This window comes from Bos mutus, chromosome 13, assembly GCF_027580195.1.
Source record: "Bos mutus isolate GX-2022 chromosome 13, NWIPB_WYAK_1.1, whole genome shotgun sequence".
In the NCBI taxonomy this organism is placed as follows: Eukaryota; Metazoa; Chordata; class Mammalia; order Artiodactyla; family Bovidae; genus Bos; species Bos mutus.
The window spans coordinates 28,692,036-28,704,796 of NC_091629.1; positions in this window are offsets into that span (position 1 = coordinate 28,692,036).

Here is a 12,761-nt window from a genome sequence, read left to right on the forward strand (position 1 = left end):
GTAGAAGTTTCGTCAATATCTTATAAATAAGAAATTTATGCTCAGCGGCTCACAGCACAGCCAGGATATGAACTCAGATAGCATGACATCAAGGCTCTGTCGTGAAAAGATGTCAGTAGAACACATTTTAGGAAGTGATTATGTTTTCATAAAATTGTAAGGTGAGTGCATTCCACACCCTGTTTTGTTTAAACACAGCCTTCCTTAATGGGCAGCTCCCAAATGGCCCATTGATCCAGGGGTCCTGCTGTTCCTGTGGCCAAACTGTTGGGACGTGATCCCACTTAGTCAGTTACACACTGCACACCTGTAATTCTATTCATGACCAGCGCAACAAGAAGAGTGAAACCTGCTGAAGCCTGGAGGGTGGTGTGGGGATGATGACAGCTTGTTCTAGCCCTGGGACCCACAGGCATTTCCTGCTCCCTGTAATCTCCAGAGCCCTCTCCTCCAGCCTCTACCAACACTTAGATCATCCCTGCAAACCTGTGATATATATGTACAATGGAATCATACTCAGCTATAAGAAGAATGAAATTCTACCAATTGCAGCAACATGGATGACCTAGAGAATATTACGCTTAATGAAATATGTCACACAAAGAAAGAGAAATACTTTATGGTATCACATATATGTGGAATCTCCCGGCTTCTGCCCCTGACCTCAGACGTGGGGTGGCTCCTCTCTGTTCATTTCCAAGGCAAACCATTAAATATCACAGTAATCCAAGTCTATGCCCCAACCAGTAACGCTGAAGAAGCTGAAGTTGAATGATTCTATGAAGACCTACAAGACCTTTTAGAACCAACACCCAAAAAAGATGTCCTTTTCATTATAGGGGACTGGAATGCAAAAGTAGGAAGTCAAGAAACACCTGGAGTAACATGCAAATTTGGCCTTGGAATACGGAATGAAGCAGGGCAAAGGCTGATAGAGTTTTCCCAAGAAAATGCACTGGTCATAACAAACACCCTCTTCCAACAACACAAGAGAAGACTCTATACATGAACATCACCAGATGGTCAACATTGAAATCAGATTGACTATATTCTTTGCAGCCAAAGATGGAGAAGCTCTATACAGTCAGCAAAAACAAGACCAGGAGCTGACTGTGGCTAAGACCATGAACTCCTTATTGCCAAATTCAGACTTAAATTGAAGAAAGTAGGGAAAACCACTAGACCATCCAGGTATGACCTAAATCAAATCCCTTATGATTATACAGTGAAAATGAGAAATAGATGTAAGGGCCTAGATCTGATAGAGTGCCTGATGAACTATGGAGTGAGGTTCGTGACATTGTACAGGAGACCATTCCCATGGAAAAGAAATGCAAAAAAGCAAAATGGCTGTCTGGGGAGGCCTTACAAATAGCTGTGAAAAGAAGAGAAGCAAAAAGCAAAGGAGAAAAGGAAAGATATAAACATCTGAACGCAGAGTTCCAAAGAATAGCAAGAAGAGATAAGAAAGCCTTCTTTAGCAATCAATGCAAAGACATAGAGAAAAACAACAGAATGGGAAAGACTAGGGATCTCTTCAAGAAAATCAGAGATACCAAAGGAATATTTCATGCAAAGATGAACTCGATAAAGGACAGAAATGGTATGGACCTAACAGAAGCAGAGGATATTAAGAAGAGATGGCAAGAATACACAGAAGAACTGTACAAAAAAGATCTTCACAACCCAGTTAATCACGATGGTGTGATCACTGACCTAGAGCCAGACATCCTGGAATGTGAAGTCAAGTGGGCCTTAGGAAGCATCACTACGAACAAAGCTAGTGGAGCTGATGGAATTCCAGTTGAGCTATTCCAAATCCTGAAAGAGATGCTATGAAAGTGCTGCACTCAATATGCCAGCAAATTTGGAAAACTCAGCAGTGGCCACAGGACTGGAAAGGGTCAGTTTTCATTCCAATCCCAAAGAAAGGCAATGCCAAAGAATGCTCAAACTACCGCACAATTGCACTCATCTCACACGCTAGTAAAGTAATGCTCAAAATTCTCCAAGCCAGGCTTCAGCAATATGTGAACCGTGAACTTCCTGATGTTCAAGCTGGTTTTAGAAAAGGCAGAGGAACCAGAGATCAAATTGCCAACATCCACTGGATCATGGAAAAAGCAAAAGAGTTCCAGAAAAACATCTATTTCTGCTTTATTGACTATGCCAAAGCCTTTGACTGTGTGCATCACAATAAACTGTGGAAAATTCTTCAAGAGATGGGAATACCAGAACACCTGATCTGCCTCTTGAGAAATTTGTATGCAGGTCAGGAAGCAACAGTTAGAACTGGACATGGAACAACAGACTGGTTCCAAATAGGAAAAGGAGTTCATCAAGGCTGTATATTGTCACCCTGTTTATTTAACTTCTATGCAGAGTACATCATGAGAAACTGGACTGGAAGAAACACAAGCTGGAATCAAGATTGCCGGGAGAAATATCAATAACCTCAGATATGCAGATGACACCACCCTTATGGCAGAAAGTGAAGAGGAACTCAAAAGCCTCTTGATGAAAGTGGAAGTGGAGAGTGAAAAAGTTGGCTTAAAGCTCAACATTCATAAAACAAAGATCATGGCATCTGGTCCCATCACTTCATGGGAAATAGATGGGGAAACAGTGGAAACAGTATCAGAGTTTATTTTTCTGGGCTCCAAAATCACTGTAGATGGTGATTGCAGCCATGAAATTAAAAGATGCTTACTCCTTGGAAGGAAAGTTATGATCAACCTAGACAGCATATTCAAAAGCAGAGACATTACTTTGCCAACAGAGGTTCGTCTAATCAAGGCTACGGTTTTTCCAGTAGTCATGTATGGATGTGAGAGTTGGACTGTGAAGAAGGCTGAGCACCAAAAAATTGATGCTTTTGAACTGTGGTGTTGGAGAAGACTCTTGAGAGTCGCTTGGACTGCAAGGAGATCCAACCAGTCCATTCTGAAGGAGATCAGGCCTGGAATTTCTTTGGAAGGAATGATGCTAAAGCTGAAACTCCAGTACTTTGGCCACCTCATGCGAAGAGTTGACTCATTGGAAAAGACTGTGATGCTGGGAGGGATTGGGGGCAGGAGGAGAAGGGGACGACAGAGGATGAGATGGCTGGATGGCATCGCTGACTCGATGGACGTGAGTGAGTGAACTCCAGGAGTTGGTGATGGACAGGAAGGCCTGGCGTGCTGGCATTCATGGGGTCACAAAAAGTCAGACACGACTGAGCGACTGATCTGATCTGATATGTGGAATCTGAAGAATAATGCAGACAAATATGTAGCAAAACAAAAATAGACTCACAGATATAGAAAACAAACTAGTGGTTATCAGTGGGGAGAGGGAAGGCGGAGGGGAAAGACAAGAATAGGGGATTAACAGATACAAACTACTGCATATAAAGTAAGATACGAGCTATATTGTACAGCATAGGGAATTATAGCTATGGTTTCATAACTTTTAAAAGAGGGCCCTGGAGCATAGTGGGGAATCTTCCTCTGGTTAAAATGATGAGCTGTTGCACTATGCACAGAACTTGGTCTCTCTTGCTTTTCCTGTGGGACACTTTCTTCTCTGAGGGAGATGAAATGGTTGAGGAACTGGACAAAATGCTTAGCCATGGCTCTAAATTTCCAAGAAAGTAGTCAGCAAAAATGAGGCGGTGACATCCACAAAGCCTTCCCCATGCCCCCTCACAGTGTCATTCATCCTTTTGATGCTGTTTTTTTATACCGTACATCATTTCTGCTGTTAGCAATGCCTTGAATTCCAAGTAGATTAGAGAAGTACATTATGTACAATTTTGCTTTATATACTTGATACATTATTTATACTTCTATTTTCATAACATAAATAATTTGCATTTTGTTACACTCTTTCATCTGCACTAAAAATACTTACAGACTGAAGTGTCCTCTCAGGAAGCAAGGAGCCTTCCTCAGGGTATAAGGAATGTTAAGAACCATTCTATTCCATCCTGGACATCTGCACAGAAATGTTCTTTTCCCTTAGTGTCTCCAACTCTTTATGACCCCATGGAGTGTAGCCCGCCAGGCTCCTCTGTCTGCAGGATTCTCTAGGCAAGAATACTGAAATGGGTAGCCTATCCCTTCTCCAGGGGGTCTTTCCAAACCAGGGATTGAGCCTGGATCTCCTGCATCGTAGGCAGATTCTTTACCATTTGAGCCACTAGGGAAGCCCTTTTTCTTACATTGATTAAAAAGTATGCACACTCTTTCAATATGTACATCTTCAAGACGAAAGACTTTTTTTAATTGTGGTGTAGACAGAATGATCTCTATTCATTTCCAAGGCAAATCATTCAATATCACAGTAATCCAAGTCTATGCCCCGACCAGTAACACTGAAGAAGCTGAAGTTGAACGGTTCTATGAAGACCTACAAGACCTTTTAGAACTAACACCCCCAAAAAATATCCTTTTCATTATAAGGGACTGAAATGCAAAAGTAAGAACTCAAGAAACACCTGAATGACAGGCAAATTTGGCCTTGGAGTACAGAGTGAATCAGGGCAAGTTCTCTTGGCAAGTTTTGCCAAGAGAATGCACTGGTCATAGCAAACACCCTCTTCCAACAACACAAGAGAAGACTCTACACATGGTCAACACCGAAATCAGATTGATTATATTCTTTGCAGCCAAAGATGGAGAAGCTCTATATAGTCAGTAAAAACAAGACTGGGAGCTGACTGTGGCTCAGATCATGAACTCATTGTCAAATTCTGACTTAAATTGAAGAAAGTAGGGAAAACCACTAGACCATTCAGGTATGACCTAAATCAAATCCCTTATGACTATACAGTGGAAGTGAGAAATAGATTTAAGGGACTAGATCTGGTAGATAGAATGCCTGAGGAACTATGGATGCAAGTTCCTGGCATTGTACAGGAGACAGGGATCAAGACCATCTTCAAGAAAAAGGAATGCAAAGAAGCAAAATGGCTGTCTGAGGAGGCCTTACAAATAGCTGTGAAAAGAAGAGAAGTGAAAAGCAAAGGAGAAAAGGAAAGATATACCCATTTGAATGCAGAGTTCCAAAGAATAGCAAGGAGAGATAAGAAAGCCTTCCTCAGCAATCAATGCAAAGAAATAGAGGAAAACAACAAAATGGGAAAGACTAGAGATCTCTTCAAGAAAATCAGAGATACCAAGGGAACATTTCACGCAAAGATGAGCACAATAAAGGACAGAAATGGAATGGACCTAATAGAAACAGAAGATATTAAGAAGAGGTGGCAAGAATACACAGAACTATACAAAACAGATCGTTATGACCCAGATAATCATGATGGTGTGATCACTCACCTAGAGCCAGACATCCTGGAATGTGAAGTCAAGTGGGCCTTAGGAAGCATCACTACAAATCTAGTGGAGGTGATGGAATTCCAGTTAAGCTATTTCAAATCCTGAAAGCTAATGCTGATAAAGTGCTGCACTCAATATGCCAGCAAATTTTGAAAACTCAGCAGTGGCCACAGGACTGGAAAAGGTCAGTTTTCATTCCAATCCCAAAGAAAGGCAATGCCAAAGAATGCTCAAACTCCCGCACAGTTGCACTCATCTCACATGCTAGTAAAATAATGCTCAAAATTCTCCAAGCCAGGCTTCAGCAATACGTGAACCATGAACTTCCAGATGTTCAAGCTCGTTTTAGAAAAGGCAGAGGAACCAGAGATCAAATTGCCAATATCCGCTGGATCATCGAAAACGCAAGAGAGTTCCAGAAAAACATCTATTTCTGCTTTATTGACTATGCCAAAGCCTTTGACTGTGTGGGTCACAATAAACTGTGGAAAATTCTGAAAGTGATGGGAATACCAGAACACCTGACCTGCCTCTTAAGTAACCTGTGTGCAGGTCAGGAAGCAACAGTTAGAACTGGACATGGAACAACAGACTGGTTGCAAATAGGAAAAGGAGTATGTCAAGGCTGTATATTGTCACCCTGCTTATTTAACTTATATGCAGAGCACATCATGAGCAATGCTGGGCTGGAAGAAGCACAAGCTGGAATCAAGATTGCTGGGAGAAATATCAATAACCTCAGATATGCAGATTACACCTTCCTTATGGCAGAAAGCGAAGAAGAACTAAAGAGCCTCTTGATGAAAGTGAAAGAGGAGAGTGAAAAAATTGGCTTAAAGCTCAACATTCAGAAAACTAAAATCATGGCATCCGGTCCTGTCACTTCATGGCAAATAGATGGGGAAACAGTGGAAACAGTGTCAGACTTTATTTTGGGGGGCTCCAAAATCACTGCAGATGGTGACTGTAGCCATGAAATTAAAAGACGCTTACTCCTTGGAAGGAAAGTTATGACCAACCTAGACAGCATATTCAAAAGCAGAGACATTACTTTACAAACAAAGGTCCGTCTACTCAAGGCTATGGTTTTTCCAGTGGTCATGTATGGATGTGAGAGTTGGACTATAAAGAAAGCTGAGTGTCTTCCTCTTTTATCAAGTAGGAATTGATACTTTTGAACTGTGGTGTTGGAGAAGACTCTTGAGAGTCCCTTGGACTGCAAGGAGATCCAACCAGTCCATCCTAAAGGAGACCAGTCCTGAGTGTTAATTGGAAGGACTGATGCTAAAGTTGAAACTCCAATACTTTGGCCACCTGATGCAAAGAGCTGACTCATTTGAAAAGACCCTGATGCTGGGAAAGTTTGAAGGCGGGAGGAGAAGGGGATGACAGAGGATGAGATGGTTAGATGACATCACCGACAGGTCTGGTGTGCTGCGGTTCATGGGGTCCCAAGGAGTCAGACACGACTGAGCTACTGAACTGAACTGAAACTGTGCTCTCTACAACTCACCATGAAAACCACACTGAAATGAATAGATTCCAGGGAATCACAGGAGAGTAGAATTACATTTTAGTTGTTTGTGTCTTCATTACTTGCATACCTATTCTCTCAAGATGTGGTCATAAAAACTAAAATACAGGGACAGAGTCAACAGGAAGCAGATCTGACCCTGGTCCTCATGCAACATCTATTCTATCAGTGATGTTGGTCTTTAACAACAGTCCTAATACAAATTATTCTTTTTAAATAAAAGAGGATAAAAAGTCAGTCTCATGAATTGTCATTTAATGGAGTGGAATCCTGTTATCCATTGAATTATGTCCCCCTAAATGGCACCTTGCAATCCCAGCTCACTATCCCTGGGAATGTGGCCTTATTGGGAAATAGAGGTCATAGAGGCGATCAAGTTGAGGTCACTAGGGTGGGCCCTAAAGCAATATGACCTGTGCTCTTATAAAAAGGGAGATACTACAGAAGACAGTGAGACATGGGGGACTTCCTCTGGCTACAGATGCCAGGACGGATGACCAGTGCTGAAGGTTAGGACACGGCAAGGAGGGGTCTACCTGGAGTTCCAGAGGAAGCACATCCCTACCAACACCTTGATGCTGGATTTCTAGTAACAGAATGTATTTCTGTTCTTTTAAAGTCACCCATTTGTGGTAATTTATTATACCAGCCCTAGGAAACAAATACAAACTCTGTCAATGTTACAGGGGCTTTTAGCTTCAGAGACTTTATTTCAGAGAACTCAGAAAGGCATCATGAAAACAAAGAGAAAAAAAAAGCATCACCCAGTAAAGTCTCCTCCCCAAAATATCATGTAATATAGGAAAATGCACAACTTTATTCCTGAGACTCGGTAATCAGGCCAGGCTGAAGACCCGCCATCTGTGAATTTTCCCCCATCCTCCCCACCCACGTCAGGGAAATCCTCAGGAAAAGAAGATATTTTAAATATGTGGAAAGTCTTACCTGACATCCTTTGGGGGCAGCATCTGAAGACGTCATAATGCAGAATGATTGAATGAAGACCAAGCCATCGATTTAACCCCAATGATTGTCCTGCTAAATAAAAATATCACCAGTTACAGGGGTTGTATCAGTTCAGTGATGCAGTCAGACATCTTTGAGAGAGTCAGTGCTATCTTAACAAGATTATAACTTGCACTTACAGAATAATAGCAAAGATACATTTTTATTTTAAAAAATAGGTGAAAGTTGGTCTTTGGGAGAATATCTCATTTATCTTTAAAATCTTCACACTTAAAACTATTCACTAAACATAATGGGCTATTTAATAGCCAACTGTTTCTTTTGGACTGAAGGCCAGTATATGAATGAAAAAAAATCATGAGAATTTTGTCTTTTGTCTCCAAAAGCATGCGCATGCATGTGTGCTCAGTCATGTCCAACTCTTTGCAACCCCATGGACTGTAGCCTGCCAGGCTTCTCTGTCCATGGGATTTCCTAGGCATTCCTAGGTAAATTTCCCAGGTGGATTTTTTACCGCTGAGCCACCAGGGAAGCCAGTGTGTTTTGTTTTGGGTGCTAAATCTTTCCATTTAAAGTAAGCTAAATATAGCTATTCATAAAGACAAAAAAAGGCACTGGGCACATTTATTATTGAAATTGTCCCTAAACCAAATCACAGTTGCTGCTACTGCTGTGTTTTATATTACCAACCACCTGCCCGGTTCTTCCAGCATAAAAGCTCTTTTCGGGAGGAATGTACTGTCTCTTTAACACTTCTCCATTCTAGTATCTTCATTTATTATTTATTAAGTATAAAATTTAGCAGGGCAACCTGAGCCAAAAAGTGCAATTCATTTGCATGAAAGTAGGTTCCTTTATATCTTTATTCCTTCTAAGAAAATTACAGGAAGCAGGAAAAAAAAGAAAGAAAGAAAATCTCTTACAAACGAAGTAGCTGACACATCACATTTATTAAAGCTGTGAAGCCTTCAAAGTAGATGACTTACAATTTTTCATCCTCAACAGTGGTTTTTGCCAGAATGCTGCTAGACATGGGAAGGATGATTAACAGAGCAGACGCTCACGTTTAATGGCCATGTGCTACTAATTCATCCCCAAATAAGTTCAGATTTGCTAGCAAAAGGAAAGAACTCAACAAAAAGACACTGTTCAACACAGCTTTTTTTCTAAAATCATCCATTTTCAGTGTAAGTCCAAAAGTTCAGAGGAAGACTAAATAATTCCCCAAAGGTCTCCAGGTATAAAGGCTGACGTATTGTAATAAGGATATAAATGTTTTGCCATCACCCTACAACACTTTCTAATATAGGACTGCATCCTCATCCAAACTGATACAACAGATGAGCTAAAGCAAGTGAAAAATAGTTTTAAGTGTACAATTACTTGTTTTAATTGGTGGGTCGTAATTTGTAGTTAAAAAGGAGAAAAGAGGGAAATCATTTAAGCATCAGCAATCATGTTAACATGCAACCGTTGAAATACGATTGGAGCTGGACAGCTGATAGTCTGCTCTAGAACACAGATGTGGTAATAGGACAGATGTTCTAATGATCATGCTGAGAATGGCTCCATCGACCTTAGGGAAAAGCATTTAATCACAGTGTTTGGCAAGTGAGGGAACTGTAAGGTCAGCTCTAGATGAAGCAAGTCAGCAGCATAGTTTGGTGAATGTCCTGACATGTGAATACAGCTTGTTTTCAAACCATGTAGCCTCCCACCTTAGAACATTCAAGACGTCCAGCTGGCAAGAACAAATGTTTGCTTTAAAAACTCATAGACAGAGGCAATATCACCAAAATGATAGGCTTTAGGTAGATGTGGAAGAGTCCTTGAGTAAATTTAATTTTAAATTAGATCACTGGTTACACTTTTGAAAAAGACTGAGTAATGAACTCAGTCTTTTGAAAAAGACTGAGGGATCAAATTTACCCTCCTTTATGAAACAACTAAAAAGCTAACCAGAATATATGACTAACAGGCATCAGGAATATTTTCAAATCATAAATCTGATAAGGGCTTACTATCCAAAATACATGAAGTCCTAAAACTCAACAACCAAAAAACAACCCAATTAAAAAATTGGCAAAGGACTTCAATAGACATTTCTCCAAAGAAGATCTATAAATGGCCAATAAGCATATGAATAAATGCTCAGCATCACTAATTATTGGGGAAATTCAAATGACAACCACAACAGAGTACCACTGCATATCCACTAGGATGGCTGCTATCTAATCACATACACTCACACACACACACAATACAAGTGTTGATGGGGATGTCAAAATTTGGAACTCTTCTGCACTGTTGGTATGAATGTTAATTGGTGCAGCCTTTGTGGAAACAGTATGAAGCTTCCCCAAAATGCTACAGAGAGAATTAACACATGGTCCAAAAATTCTACTTCTGAATATATCCTCCCAAACAACTGAAATCAGCATCTTGAAGAGATATTTATATATCCATATTCACACACCATTTTTCACAATAATTAAACCCTGGAAGAAATCCAAGTGTCCATCATTGATGAAAAGATAAACAAATGTGGTCTATCTGTACAATGGAATAATATTCAGCCTTAAAAGGGAAGGAAATTCTCACGTCTGCTACAGCATGAATGAACTTTGAGGACATCACACTAAGTGAAATAAGCCAGTCACAGGAGGATAAATACTGTATGAAATCGCTTATGTGAGGTACTTAGGGTTGTCACAATCATAGGGAGAGAAGACAGGATGGAGGCTTCCAGAAGCTGTAGGGAGGGAGGAATGGGAGTCATTGGTTTTTAGTGGTAATTGAAATTTAGTTTCACAAGATGAAAACAGCTATAGAGATGGTGGAGGTGCTGGTTGTACAATGATGTGAATGCACTGATATTACTGAACTATGTACTCAGAAATGGATAAGGTGGCAAATTTTGGTATGCATGTCTAATTACAAAAAAAAAAAAAAAAGGAATGGATCAATTGCATTTGTGTATACTAGGAGGAAACTGCCAAAAACCAAAACTTAAAAACTATACCACTACAGTAGAATAAAAAATATGAAACACTTAGAGATACATCTAATGAAACATATACAAGTCTGGTACCCTGAAACAAATTAAAGAAGACCTAAATAAATGAGGAGATACACTGTGTTCACAGACTGGAAGATTCAGTAGTGTTGAGATATCAGCCCTCCATGAATTCATCTGTAAATTCAATGCAACCTCAACCGAAATCCTTGCAGATTTTTTTTTTTTTTGAGAAACTGACAAGCTGATTCTAAAATTCATGTGAAATTGCAAAGACCTAGAAGAGCCAAAACAACTTTGAAAAAGAAAAATAAAAGACTTACATTACCAGACTTCAAAATCACTCTATGGCTCTGTAATCAAGACAGAGGTTTTGGCATCAAGATAAGGTAGTAGATCAATAAATTAGAGTGCAGGATCCAAAAGAGATGCACGCGTTTACAGTCAACTGAATTCTGACAAATGGCAATTCAGACCGGAAAAGATGATCTTTTTAATAAGGGGTGTCGTAGCAGCTGGATACGGAGAAGGCAATGGCAACCCACTCCAGTCCTCTTGCCTGGAAAATCCCATGGACGGAGGAGCCTGGTAGGCTGCAATCCATGGGGTCGCTAAGAGTCGGACGCAACTGAGCGACTTCACTTTCACTTTTCACTTTCATGCACTGGAGAGGGAAATGGCAACCCACTCCAGTATTCTTGCCTGGAGAATCCCAGGGACAGAGGAGCCTAGTGGGCTGCCTTCTATGGGGTCGCACTGAGTCGGACAAGACTGAAGCGACTTAGCAGCAGCAGCAGCAACTGGATATTCATACAGGAAAGAAAAGAAAGAAAAAAAAAACTAGTCAAGGATTAATTCAAAATGCATCATAGATCTAAGCATGAAGTTAAAACTATAAAATACCTGCACTATAGGAAAGAGTTCATGTGTTTCCTTGGGTTAGGCAAAGATTTCTTAGGTAGGTAAATCTATGGTCCAGATGGGCACCGTGGGGCAGTGGGGGAAGAGCCCTGGAGACATACAGTGTTGCTAACACAAAGTGTTTTGCCACAGAGAAGAGGCCACTTTCTGTTGGAGCGAGTGGAGCCCAGAGAAGGTTTTGTCTGCTTTTATTTTAAGACTGGAGATATAACAGTATTAGACATGCTTCCAAAAGAAATGGGAAAATGGACCTAGAAATGTGGATAACTTGAGTGGTGCAGTCAGCATCACAGGAGAGAAGGGCGTGCCACCTGGTGGGATCGCTCTGGGTGGTCTTGCAGCAGAAGGGAGGGCAGAGTGCACAGAATCCTAGCAGGGGGTCCACGTGGTCAGAGCCTCTGCATGTCCCACTGTGGAAGCTTCATTTTCTTCTTTTTGTTTTATGTTGTTTCTTGAACTAGGAAAAGTGACATTCAGTTGGAACAGGAAAATAGATGCTCTGTGTTTGTGTGGAGAGAAAAGGAACACAGTGGTTGTCCGTGAGAGTGGGGATTTCAACGGGCTCAGGAAACAGGAAGGTTTTATTGCCACCACAGGCACACTCATGCTTATGACCATGACTTTCAAGGGAGACATCAAGGCTGTAAAGTTTTCTCCAGCCATGTCAGATGCAGTGGTGCCAGTGTGGAGTGACTGGAGGGCAGGGTTGGAGCAGGGTGGCCTTCACCAGGTGGAGGAGTGCTGAGAGACGGAGTTGTGTGAGGGAGCAATTCCAAGGACATGGCCAGGGAAGGAAGGAAGGATGGGGTGTGGGAGGAGGGGAGACCACAAAGCAGGAAGAGAAAGGGAGCGAGGTCTCCGGGGGCCAATGGGTTACTGTTGCCATGGAGATTCAAGAGAAGATAAGCTGAAAAGAAGGAAGCTGCAGCAAAAACTGGGATGCTCAGAATAAAGGTTATCAAAGGGCTGTGGTCGTTGGTAATGACAAAGTCCATGAGCGCTGGGC